Source organism: Scatophagus argus, chromosome 17 (assembly GCF_020382885.2).
Source record: "Scatophagus argus isolate fScaArg1 chromosome 17, fScaArg1.pri, whole genome shotgun sequence".
NCBI classification, from domain to species: Eukaryota; Metazoa; Chordata; class Actinopteri; family Scatophagidae; genus Scatophagus; species Scatophagus argus.
Window position 1 is genome coordinate 15,256,449 of NC_058509.1, and position 13,123 is coordinate 15,269,571.

Here is a 13,123-nt window from a genome sequence, read left to right on the forward strand (position 1 = left end):
CTGGTTTCCTTCACACATGACGCTTGTCATCCATGCCAAAGAGTTCAATCTTTGTTTCATCAGACCAGAGAATTTTGTTTCTCGTGGTCTGAGAGTCCTTCTGGTGCCTTTTGGTAAACTCCAGATGGGCTTTCATATGCATTTTACTGAGGACTGGCTTCCATCTGGCCACTCCACCATACAGGCCTGATTGGTGGAGTGCTGCAGAAATGGCTGTCCTTCTTGAAGGTTCTCCCCTCTCCACAGAGCAACGCTGGAGTTCTGTCAGAGTGACCATTGGGTTCTTGGTCACCTCCCTGATTAAGGCCCTTCTACCCCAGTCACTCAGTTTAGCTGGGCGACCAGCTCTATGAAGAGTCCTGATGGTTCCAAACTTCTTCCACTTATGGATTATGGAGGCCACTGTGCTCTTTGGGACCTTTAATGCAGCAGAAATCTTTCTGTACCCTTCCCCAGATCTGTGCTTCGACACAATCCTGTCTCAGAGGTCTACAGACAATACGTTTGACTTCATGGCTTGGTTTGTGCTCTCACATGCACTCTCAACTGTGAGGGCTTATATAGACTTTGCAAAAAATTCAAGCAAACTTGTTTCACATTATTATGAGGTATTTTGTTTAAAAATTTGAGGGAGAAATTTAATTGAATCCATTTTGGAATGAGACTGTAACATAACAAAATGTGGAAAAAGCAAAGCGGTTTGAATACTTTCTGGATGCACTGTATGGAAGACTAGATTTCATATCTTTACATTTACATTTACATCCAGCACAAGCAGGACAACACAGCGAAACAAGTGTTTTATTCAAATAGTTCTACTGCATTTTAACAAAAGTTCATTGCATAATACTGTTCAGCACCATATCATGTCACAGCATAGTCTGTACAAATCAAACTGCTAATGGCCACTCCAGTTATCACCCTCTGACACCACACTCAGTCAAATTTAAGTGTTTGCTGACAAGTCATCTCCTCACAGTCGTTCCCAATCAGTGCTGTACCATCACATGTGTCAATATGTAGATTATAAGAAGAGTCAGGAGGATGGGTCCATCTACTCGGCAGCTGCACAGAGCAGAGCTTTATAAAAGCCCTTTAAATTGACAGTGAATCATCCTGACAGATCAGCGTCTTTCTCTTTCTTTGGTCATTATATCTGTGGATGAATGGTGAGGAGGGAAGTGAGGACAGCAGACAGAGAGTAATGGGACTGTTTCCATTCAGAAGGTGTGTTACACCTTACTGTGTTCGGTGTGTGCCTCCCTGCAGTTATCAATGAAACTAATTGTCAGCTTCAATTGCTCATTTAAACATGCACTGTTGTATTTTATGACTGATTCAGTCTTGAGTGTACATCAGTAATCTCAATAATACAAATATGAACTTAGAATGGAAACTTTGTTCAGAGACGGACCGGAACACTAAATTGTGACTTCAACAATGAAAAATCTTTGGAACTTTTTTTTGTTAATGTCTGGACAACAAAAACATACAGGTGGATATATCCCCATTGGTTTAAATGAAACAGGAGCAAAAACAACAAAACAACCAGATTCATTCATTTGACAGCTGAGGTCCCTTTAGAAAAAAAGAAAATACTGGCGGCCGACAAATCATGCCCGTGTTTGTGTTTTTCTTTACATGAATAAATAATGTCGGCAGTGTTAAATCAGCCTTACTTTGCTGTGCTAAATGATTCACTGCAACCATCACCTGTAAGAAAAAGAAACAGGGTTGAACACTTTCCACCCAGTCTCCCTTTATTTGGTTTGTTTTTAGAAACTGCTCTAGGGATAACAATGTCAGTTCATCACTTTAGTGCAGACTGAAATATCTCCACAACTACTGGAGGAATTACCAATAAATTTTGTACACATATTCCTTTTCCCCTGAGGATGAATTCTAATGACACTGCTGATCCCCTGATCTTTCCTCTAGCACCAATCCAATGTTTTATTTTTAACTGAAAGGTGTGTATAATTATTTGATGGACTGCCATACGATTTTTCTTCAAACAACATTCATCTTTCCTTTGGTCCAAGCATTCGTGATCTTGTCAGGATGAATTGTAATTACTTTGGCATTTTCTCCAGTGCTATCATCAGGTTAAAATATCTAATTTTTCAGTGCTCTGCTTAATAAACAAATGCAGTCCTTTACAAAGTCTGCAAAGTAGCAAATATTGTCATGCTGACACACTAAATCAAGATGCTGAACATGGCAAAAATGAATGAATAAATACACCTGGTGCATGTTAAAATTGTCACTATGAGAATATTAGCATGCTGACGTTAGCATTTAGCTCAAAGCATGGTGTCAAAGCACAGCTTATACAAAGATGCTAACATGACTACTGACCCTCAGTGTTTATCATCACTTCATTGTGCAGTTGTCTCAGCTCTCTGGTTCACTGGATGATCAGCTGCTTTATTCTTATTCTTATTCTTATACATAAGGACTACATTTTCAATAATTCACATTCTTATATGAAATAAATTCATCTTAGAATCAAAAACAGATTTTTCTGAATGTCTGTAATCATCACTGTGTCACATACTGGCCACATAAAGTCTCTGAGGAACCATAAAGTCCTTATGACATACCATATCATGCAAAATTAATCTGCAAGACTAAGAAAATATATCAGAACATCTTCAGGGGTTACATCACATGATATACCGCTGTGTGTTTGTGCCATGTGTGTCGTGCATGGGATAGCACAAGAATCGCTCTCTATCAGTCTGTCACATTAACAGTAAATTTCCAGCACAGAAAGCCGTGCGTGTCTATCAGCGCTGCCTGGTTAGTAAAGATGTCAAAGCTACATGAGCTATGGGTGCCACAGCCCTGCGTGTTGTGTGATGAAATATGTATGACACTGGCAGAACTGTAGATACTCTGAAGTGATAAATATATATATATATACATATATATATATATATAGAGAGAGAGAGAGAAAGAGAAAGATAGCGTACGTACTGTAGCCTCGTAGGCTGATGGGACCAGGGTGGTAACACATCAGCAGGGTTTGTGACATCACCACTGTGCCAACAGAAACTATATACAGCCAAAGCCAGCATGTTATTCATTCTGTATCATGTTTCTCCCCTTGAAAAGGACACTTTTTATATAATATCATATCATTCCCATTATTTTTATATCAATTTTCTGTTTTGTTTCTTCCTTCTCTTCCATCCCGTGTGGAAACACACTGTCATGTCTCCCTGTTGAAATCAGGGTCTAAATCCAGTCAGAGCATTGCCTAGATCCTCCCTGTGGTCTACTTACCATGTGTCTCCCAGCCTTATTACGCCTAGGGACTGCTTCCTGACAGGCACTATTGATCTCAGCCAGCTTGGAGCCACGCCATGAAAGTGCACATTGGCAGCTGATGACAGCTTTATTAGAAAAGGAGGACACGGCAGCTCAGCAAGTTTCACCACATCAAAAGGCCCAAAGGGGATGAACCATGGCTAGAGACCATCATGTTTGTTTGGTGATCAATTGAGTGGCTGTTTTTTTTCTAAAGTGATCAATTTGTTTTGTCCAGTGTGGAAAAGATACTCTGACCACAGGTAAATAAGGTCTTATTGAAGGAAAGCCCTCCAACTGGGTAATTATATCACAGAGGCACCATGTGGTCTTGTGAATTATTCTGATTTAATTTTGTCCTCGGCTTCTTTCTGAAGAAAAAACAATATACAAATCTTTGCAACATTGTTCTAGGTGCCTATGAAATATGTCAAACCACCTCTTGCATTTTACTGTAGTGAAATATACTGGCTTAATGCATGTGTGTCTATTTCTATATTCTGATATCTATGGGAACGCTTGTGCAAAGTTAAATTTCCCTTGAACTCAAAGAGAAAGATTAATATTTGCTTTTGCCATGACATTCATTTGTTTTCAAAAGACTGAATCTTGTGAGAGATACCTGCGTCGCTCTTGGGCTCTGAAATTGTGCAAAAGATGTTATGGGTTCACCAAATGACAATCCAGCCATTGTTTCTGGACATCAAAATAGCATTTCCAATTTATTGTGACCATGGCAATTCAGGACTTCAATCTCAAGATCTGCAGAAAAGTAGCAGGTTTGGAGAGGGGGAAAAAGTAAATTCCTCTATCACACAGAGCTGCAACCAGTGCGGTTGACTTTATTCAAAGTGATCAGAGGTCAGGTCCTCCTGACATCTGGCTGTAGCGCAGTTCAGATGAGTGTTAATGAAGATAGAAACAGATCTGCTGGCAGCCTGTGAAGCAGGTGGTGCAAGACCGAGCTGTAAATGATTCTGGCCTGGCAATGAATGCCCTGCCACATACGTGAGGGGTTAGGACGTGTGTTGTGTCATGTTGAAAATGCAGATATTACACCTTGACCCAGTGAACCAATAAATATTCATTAGGCTGCCATCCACTGAGAGGGAGAGAACGCGCGCACAGTTACATCTCAGTGGCCTTGTTATGTAGGAAAATGGTGTGCCATGGCTGAGCTCGAGTACAGTTGACTCGGAGAGAGAGAAAGGGATGCCACAACGATAATGAGGCTAATATACTAAAGTGGGATTCTCTCTCCTATACTTTGCGTGAGAGTTAAGGCACTCTGGGTGAGTAAAACACACTTGCCTATGGCAATGCTCAGGGCACAGGGCTGCATGTTGAAGCACTAAACCTCAGTGTCGGGGGTTGTCATGCTTAATACCAACTTCATCAAGTACTGTGTGACCTACTACACCTACTGTTGGAGTTGCAGTGTAGAAGCATGTGAGCACTATGACATGCAAATCCACATCCCTCCCATGTAGGCAGTTTCAGCAACCCTAATGATCTGAAACATGACCTTGTAAAGTAATCAGAGGCACCATGTGGTCTTGAATTGAAACTGAACACTAAACTTTGACTCCAAGTGAAATTATACTGACTGAGTCTCAACTCTGATCTCAGGTTGACTTGACATGGTAACACTTTGATCCTGCCAAGTCAACACTTTTTTGTCAATGGGCACAAGTATGGTGGAAACAGTACACACACACACACACACACTGCACTAACATTCTCACACAGTGGCCTGAATGAGTGTCACTGACCATGGTGCTGAAACTAGAGGCTGACAACAGAACCAAGCTGCTCCAGCCCTGCAAACTGCTAACAATTGCTGAAGATCCAGCAGTAAATTGAAAGTGTGGGTGATCGCCAGTGGGTGACACTCACAAGGAAAACAAGATATACAGTAAAACAATTAATTAGATTTTTCTGAAAAATATCACTTTTTTAAACTAGGCCCTCATAGTCATATTCAGTTTGCAAGTTCTTTCATATCTGTCATGAATATTTATGTGCCCTGAAACTCTGACTTGCAAATGAACGCGAAAGAGCCAAAGTTGAGGCTTTTTCAAGCACAAGTCCTGCACTCGTATCCCACACCTCTCACTGTTAGAGTTCACTGAACTGAGAGGGACAATACAGGTTGTTTTTTAGTATCTCGAGCAGTGTCGTCAACATCTACATGATGGTTGTAGGTGAAAAGACCTTTACTATTGATGATAAGGGAGCTCAGTGAGTGGGTCCTGCCACACTGACTTGTGAGGAGCCTCTGGTTCTGTCTCTGTGGGAGCAGAAGCGCTGAATTTATTTACGCAGCATCGTGAGAAATTAACACCGAAGGCGCTGTGCAGTGTCTGTGAAGATGACGGTCCCCGTTAGGGACTGCAACCCCCCACCCTCCAAAAGAAAAAACTCAAAGGCTCCAACGCCTGTTCTGTTTCACACGCACATATGCACACCTAACCAACATATAAATAAATGTAGGTCAGTATTTTGCAAGTATTGGACCATGTATTGCAAAACTGCTATGCAATAAAACACTCACTCAATCATGACATGGCCTTAAGGCCTATTGAAAACGAGGCTTTGTTTCCACTCTCTCTGCTCTGACCCATTTATAGTATCTACAGACTAAGTTAAAGCGCATGACGGCGTATCGAGAATCAGTAGCTACGCTGCTCAAACATCACGGTAAGGTCTTTAGCGTGACCTGCAGCCTGCACTTTAGTGTTGTGTTGCATCTATGTGAATGGAAAATACCTATCTAGGTCAAAACAAGTTTGATCTTTCAATCCTAACACTGTGCAACATACAAAGAAATGAAAAAGAACAGAAGTCTTAGTCTCTACAGTTAAAATTCTGTAACCCAGGTCAGCATCTTATTACCTTTTTGTACGCTGGGTATAATGTTATGTGTGAGTATGTGGGTTGGAGATTATTTGTCCCTTATTGTGCAACTTGTAAAAAGATTAAACAAGCTTTGTTCGAAATTAGGAGAAAATAATTAAGTCTAAATAAACTATCGAAGCACAACAATATTAGGTCATTTAAGATATATTATATAGACTAAAGTATTGGGGCATCTGCCAATTACATCGCATTCAAAATCCACAGAGAGCTTTGCAGCCATAACAGCTTCCACTCTACTGGGAAGGGTTTTCACAAGATTTTGAAGTGTTTCTGTGGGAATTTTTGCCCATGCATATACAGATAGAGCATTTGTGAGGTCAGGGACTGATGTTGGATGAAAAGTCTTGGCTCACGATCTCCGCCCCAGTTCACCCCAAAGTTATTTGATGGGGTTGAGGTCAGGGTTCTGTGTGGGGCAGTCAAGTTCTTTGACACCAAACTGATCCAGTCATGTCTTTATGGGCTTTGCTTTGTGCATCGAGGCACAGTCATGCTGGAATAGAAAAGGACCTTCACTAAACTGTTGCCACAAAGTAGGAAGCATAGCATTGTCCAAAATGTCTTGGTATGCTGAAGCATTAAGATTTCCCTTCACTAAGGGGCCAAACCCATCCCCTGAAAAACAGACCCATAAAGAGGTGTGTCTGGATATTTTTGTCTATATAATGTATAGTCTATTCCTTTTTGCAGTGCACTGTGACCAAATGCACCCGCATATTGAACGATCTGTCTGAATAAAATTGATATTACTCGTTTTAAAAAATAATAATAACTGCACATTATGTAGCCGATTAACTAATAATAACATTGATCCATTTGCGGTCCCAGAGGTTTTATTTGGCCCCTCCTAGAGTAGTGGAGAGGGACCGCCGAGGATCCCGTGGACCAATAGGTTGACGGTAACATTTCAATGGGGAGCCATGCCTTTGAACCAGAGAGAGAGAGAGAGAGAGAGAGAGAGAGAGAGAGAGAGGGAGAGAGAGAGAGAGCGCACCGCTGGTTTTCACTGCTGTTCTCCTCCACACAGAGACCGAGGAGCTTCGGAATAGGCGTGTTTCTCCTTCTGTCACTCCAGCGAAGATTACGTTCAGTGCAAACGTCGCGGAGAAGCTTCGACTTTAAGGTAAGGACACTCACAAAGCGGCCGGATGGAGTGGAGTGTTACAAGACTCAAGATGCAGGTGCTCCGGTGTAAATGTTCTTTCAATGAATGCTCACTATCCGTGCGTGCTGCCCGAGCAGGCTTTAGTCATTAAGTGGTGAAGGTGACGACTAAGATGCAGCTTTGTACTGGTGCAGGCTAACATTAAACGTAAGGAATGGCTCTGCTTGCTGTCAGCGGGGCTCCCAGCTGTGTCAACTTGACTGGAAAAACAGGAGTACTTGCGCCATTTACGATCGCAGGACGACCCCCTCACCCCAAACACATACACACATTGAAACACACAAACACCAGATAGTCTTTGGCTGGTGATTCAAAACACAAATGTAAAAAAAAAAAAAAAAGACTTGGAGATGTTGGTGATGGCCGAGTTTCATCCGTGCGTAAATGTTCGCTGACCGTGAAAGCGCGCTTGTGCGTGTGTATAGTGTGTGCGTTAAGTGTAAATGTCCCGGAGTGGAATTCGCGCTGGCTGCACAAGTATCGCGTTTACAGTGTGAGAAGAAGAAGCAAAAGGTGCGCAGGGGCTTAATTAGTCGCATGAGAGGCGCTTACAACGAGCATGGCTCTTGGGACAGGGAGGAGATGACCAGGACCACCCCGGTCCAGGAGTCCGCTTCCGGGGGAACCGCTGGTGGCGAGGTGGGGGTGGTTCTTGGATGCTGCACATTTATTATTCTACCTGTGTACACTTCGGTGATTAAAGAAGGCGAGCTTCTACAGCTCTGAAGCGCGTTTGGCATTTATTCTCCCCTGTTGGTTTCACTGAAATGATCTCACTTCACGCCCCTTTTCCTGTATGTCACGGTCGTGCCGCTGCAGTCCAGCCCCTCTTTGACACCGCCTCGTCTTATAGCGCTAGTTTGACTATTTGGATATTGTGTCAAAAGATCAAAGCAGAACATGGCTCGTCCACACAGCTCAGCTATGTGATGTGGGAACAGATGTTAAGGATAATTGTGTAAAATTATGGGTAAAACTACACACTGCATGATTTGCGTTAATCTTATGCATACGGAGTTAACTGAACGAACCCGAGCAACGTCTTTGCCTTTGATTTCAGCGAGAATCGACGCTGCGTCTTGCTTTGTGTATGTGTGCATGTGCGTGTGCTGCTGCCTGTGTGTGTGTAGGTGGGGGGTTGCCTCAGTGGAGTAGAGTTAATGCATTATAGGACCCTGATGTTGTGTGCAAGGTACATCAACTAAACATCCTTGGAGGCAACACCATGTGGCTCCAAAACCAGATGACATGAAACCAAATATCAGTGGATAACAACGTCAGAGACCAGACACTGTAGTTTTTAGTGTCAGTGTAATAAATGATTAATGCTACAGTAGGGCATCAACCTCTCAGCTGGGTAAGTAGCGCACTGAATACTCAACCTCCCCCAAAAATGATTCAAACTACAAGATGAAATTCATATTTTCTGGTGTGGCGAGTGAATATATGTCATATCCAGCTGACATCCTCTTGGTGTCCTCTTGATCATGTCTTTGCCTGCAGACTCAGTTTGCAGAAAGAACAGGTTTTTGATTGAGACACCCTGTATCTGTTACATTTTTCTGTCAAATATGAAAATGGTGTGATGAAACAGCAGGTTCTGTTGTGCAGCGGGACACGCTGCCCATTTTGTCCGTTAAATGGAAAACAGGTCAGTTTGACAGAACAGTGAGTGATTTTACCAGAAAAAACAGTTACAGTTGCTACAGTGGAAATTATTTTTCCCACTCTCCTGGCTTATAGACACTATCACAACATCTACAGAATATGCCACAAATGCTGAAGAAATGACAGTGTTTATATTGAATTTCCTTTTTAATTTTAACGATTTCTGCTGTAGGCATGAAGAAAAACTCAAAACAGCAAATGAAAACCTGCAAATTCTTGAAAGCAGATTTTGTAAGAATCTCAATCCTCTTCTCACGTTACTGTCTCTTCTTCATTCACCAGAAAATACAGAATATTAAGAAAGCAAGATTCTATCCAAATGCCAGTTCACTGTGACTTATCAAGTCTCATTCAACCTTAAAATTGATTTTCGTTTTTGAACCAAGGAAAATAGAAAGAGTTTACGTAGGGGGATGTTTCTTGCAGTGTGTTGGGCTGAATTTGCCAGCGCTCATTTTGGTGCATCAACAGACATTGCACAAATCCCATTATTTCTTTTCACCATCCCATAAGAGGTTCAGTAATGATGCTCCGTCTTGATGGGTGCATAAAGAGTAAGTGTCATCTGTTTAAGGTTCCTGCGCACTCCATTCTCTTAGAGGGAAAAAATGATGTGGTGAGTGGGAAAAGCTACACCTTGTATATCCATGATAGTACATAGAACAGTTACAGACAGTGTCAGGTTCCAGCTCATTATTCTATATAATGACTTCAGAAACAAACAATTTCTTGGCACAAAGTGGCTCCCTGTCTGATAGCTGACAGGATATTATGATTTGGTCAATGTCAAATATCAACTGATTGTGCTCAGCATTGATTTGATCTTTGCTCATGCAGACCTAATAACAAGACTAAGGTTGTAATCAGAGCAAATCAGGCATTTCTGCTATTAGCACAGGGTTGTGCGGCGTGTGGGAGTGTCTGTTTCACAATGATAACAACATGTCATGTCAACCAGTGATTATAATAAAACTTCCAACACAACTCGTTACTTATGTTAGCAGCTAACAGCACTATTTTATTGCTTATTCTTTAAATGTCGTCAAGTTTAAGGTCAGTTCAAGTTTTCATTTGTCTGCTGGAGGTATTTTGCCTATATGGCGCTTTGTGAAGAAATCATCTGTTACTTCAGGATAATTTCTCCAAAAGTTGATTATTGTTCCACCTTTCACTTGCAAGTATTTGGTCATCAAGTGCTGGTCAAATTTGGAATTTTGTTTTTGAACTTTTGAACCTAATGGCATTGGAGGAAAGTCAGGGAAACACCAAAATGATTTTGTCATTATCAGGGGGCTTGAGTGTGTGTGTGTGTGTGGCAAATTTCATGGTAATTCATCCATGAACTCATCTCAGCCTCATGGTGGCTCTATAGAAGAAACTTCAGCAGGATTCATCCCCTGGAAACCACCAATGGCTGTACAAAATCCATCCAGTAGATGTTAAAATATTTCTCAGAATAAGTGAAAGATTTGACCTGATGGAAGTAATAGATGATAGATCCGGGGATCAGCAAAGTTAGTTTAACTCATCCTCTGGGGACCACCAATCTCTGTACAAAATTTCATGGCAATCCATTTCGTAGCAGCTCTTGAAGCATCTCAGCAACCATTAAGTCTTAGCCAAAGTGGTGGACTGACTGACCAACATTGCCATCCCTCCAGCTGCTAGCATGGCTGAAAACAACTCTTTGAAAAAAAAAAAAAAACATCTCTTCCAAACCCAAAGCCTTTCTAACATGACTGAATGATTTGAAACTGCTTTGGACCTTTTAGATCCACCATTATTTCATTCCTCCAATACAGGCTGGCACTGATAGAGTATCAGTTTACTGCAAAGCACTTTGTTATCATCTCTGCAGTATATCAAAGCTCCGTGCAGAAATCCTGCAGTAGTGGGGAAGCAATAGTGGTCTGGATGACAATGTGAAGGGCTTTGAGTGTTTTTACATTGGCTCTAAAGCTGACCACGGCATGGAAATGCAGGGCAGAGGTAATGGTGTTATTTGAAAGAAATGTCCTCCATGTTGATATAGTGCATTCATCTAAAATCTAGATTTATGAGTGCTGCTGAGGAGAACAGTTTGGAAAAGCAATGGATGGCAATGCACACATATATACTCAGAAAGCATCTTTCCCTCCCTGCTCCTCTCTTTTTTCATGTTTTCTGCACAGTTCTCTACCTCTCTTTCCCCTGAGCCTCTACTCAAACAAACCACACTGAGTGTTACGCCATAAAGAGGCCATTTTGCTTATTGCATATTAATAAAGAGCGTGTAGTTCCAGCACAGGGGGTTTTATTGGGCTCTCACAGACACAACCGGAAACCATTCAGGCACAACATAAGCACGCCATGTTCTGTCAATCCATGTGCTTCATGTAGGTGAGGCTTAAAGATGCTCTCTGGTTGATCAAGACTTCAGCTGGGCAATATCTGTGTATATGGGAGCAGGTTTTTGCAGCCATATTATTAAACTTCAAATAGTAATTAGAGTTGAAACAAATCAAAGTACGATTACAATGACAGATCTGAGGTAAACTACACTCTGAATAGATCAAAGTCAGCTTCGAGGATCAGATGTGGAGTGGAGTGATAAGAGGCATCGGTGTAGTTCTCCATTTGAATAATCAGGATGCAGATTTTTTTTCCCCCAGTGTAATATTCAGCTCAGGTTCTGAAGAGGCCACCATGACTGATTCATGGTCTAATCTGACTTGCTTGCTAATATCCCCGTGGTAATTAACAGTATAACATTTACCTTTGAGGTAATCAGTGGATGAAACATTAGTCATTTAAAATGTTGCCTGTCCTCCAGCTGTATCTTCTTCACAGGGCCAAACAGAATGGAGGAGGGACAGTATTGTCGTCAGAAATGGCAGGCCAGCAGAGATGAGATGATTAGATGTTGCAGACATTATTGAGGCTAAAATAACCAGGTGCATTCATAGTTGGTTTAATATAAAGTGGATTCAGTATTGGCTAAATGTTAAAATAGATGAAAATTCTGCCATCCTCAAGCGTTGTTATTCATTTTGTTAGTCATGAACACACTGCATATGGAAAGGTGATACAAATGGAATGAGTCATGTCAATTTCATTTTCTGAATTAACCCCCCCAGTTAGTTAGTTATTACACCTGCCATGCTTTCCATTCTTACATGGAACATCATGGTTTTAAAAATTATAGTAATTATTAAAAGAACGTGTCTTCAGTCTCACACACAAGAAAAGAAAAGTCTTTCTAGCTGTCAGCCAAATCATCTACGCTATGAATGTAACGGTACACAGACAGTACAGTTCAGTTCATTTTCAGGTGTCATTGTTCATAATGTAGGAATCATGTTTTATTTTACACTGACCAAGGACTTTCCCAAAAGGCAGTAGGTCGCAATAGGCCACAATACTGAAAAGCATATATTATGCTATGACACTGAAAATACAAAATGAATAGATTAATAAAAATAGTAAAGCTTACGCACTAAGATCAGTGTTTCAGTTGGTTCCACCTTGGCCATATTTAAGCATGCAAAGCACTCAAACATTTACGTATTGCACTGTATTAAGCAATAAAATTATAATTTTCGCTTTCTTCGCTATATCCCAGTTCTGTAAGTGAAAACAATCATGTTTCAAATACCCAAACATTTTTCTGTCCTCTCTTATCTTCTCTGTAACACATCAGTAAGGACAGACAAGGCGAAAGTCATGCAAGAAATTAGTCTGTTTGATACAGTGAAGTATGAGAGGAAAACTTAAGCGGCACTCCAATAATATTACAAATAAACTCATAGTGAGGAGCTCTACTCAGCATGTTAAAAAGGTTGTGTAACGTCTTCCGGGGCCCTGGAGGGAGTTTTCCAGTCTGAGAAAATCCTCCTTATGATGTCATGCTGATGACGAGGGTCATCTTGACACAATGTATTTACATTTGTCATTTCAAGTGTCTTATATCCGCATAAAATACAGGCGAGATTTAAAACTTTTTGATCTGAACTTAATGTCTCAATCTGTGCCTTCAGTCGGCTGACTAAGCAGGAAGTGGGAAAGGGAAAACGTAAATAT

The 13,123-nt window shown here is 41.2% G+C and overlaps 1 protein-coding gene across 1 annotated transcript in view; it reads left to right on the top strand.

Moving 5' to 3' along the window:
- Positions 1-13,123, top strand: part of dlgap3 (discs, large (Drosophila) homolog-associated protein 3) — a 118,546-nt gene that overhangs the window by 5,296 nt on the left and 100,127 nt on the right. Inside the window, exon 3 of the mRNA XM_046417738.1 lies at positions 7,259-7,354. The gene's annotated coding sequence lies outside the window, so the exon portion shown is untranslated. The remainder of the gene's footprint in view (positions 1-7,258; positions 7,355-13,123) is intronic.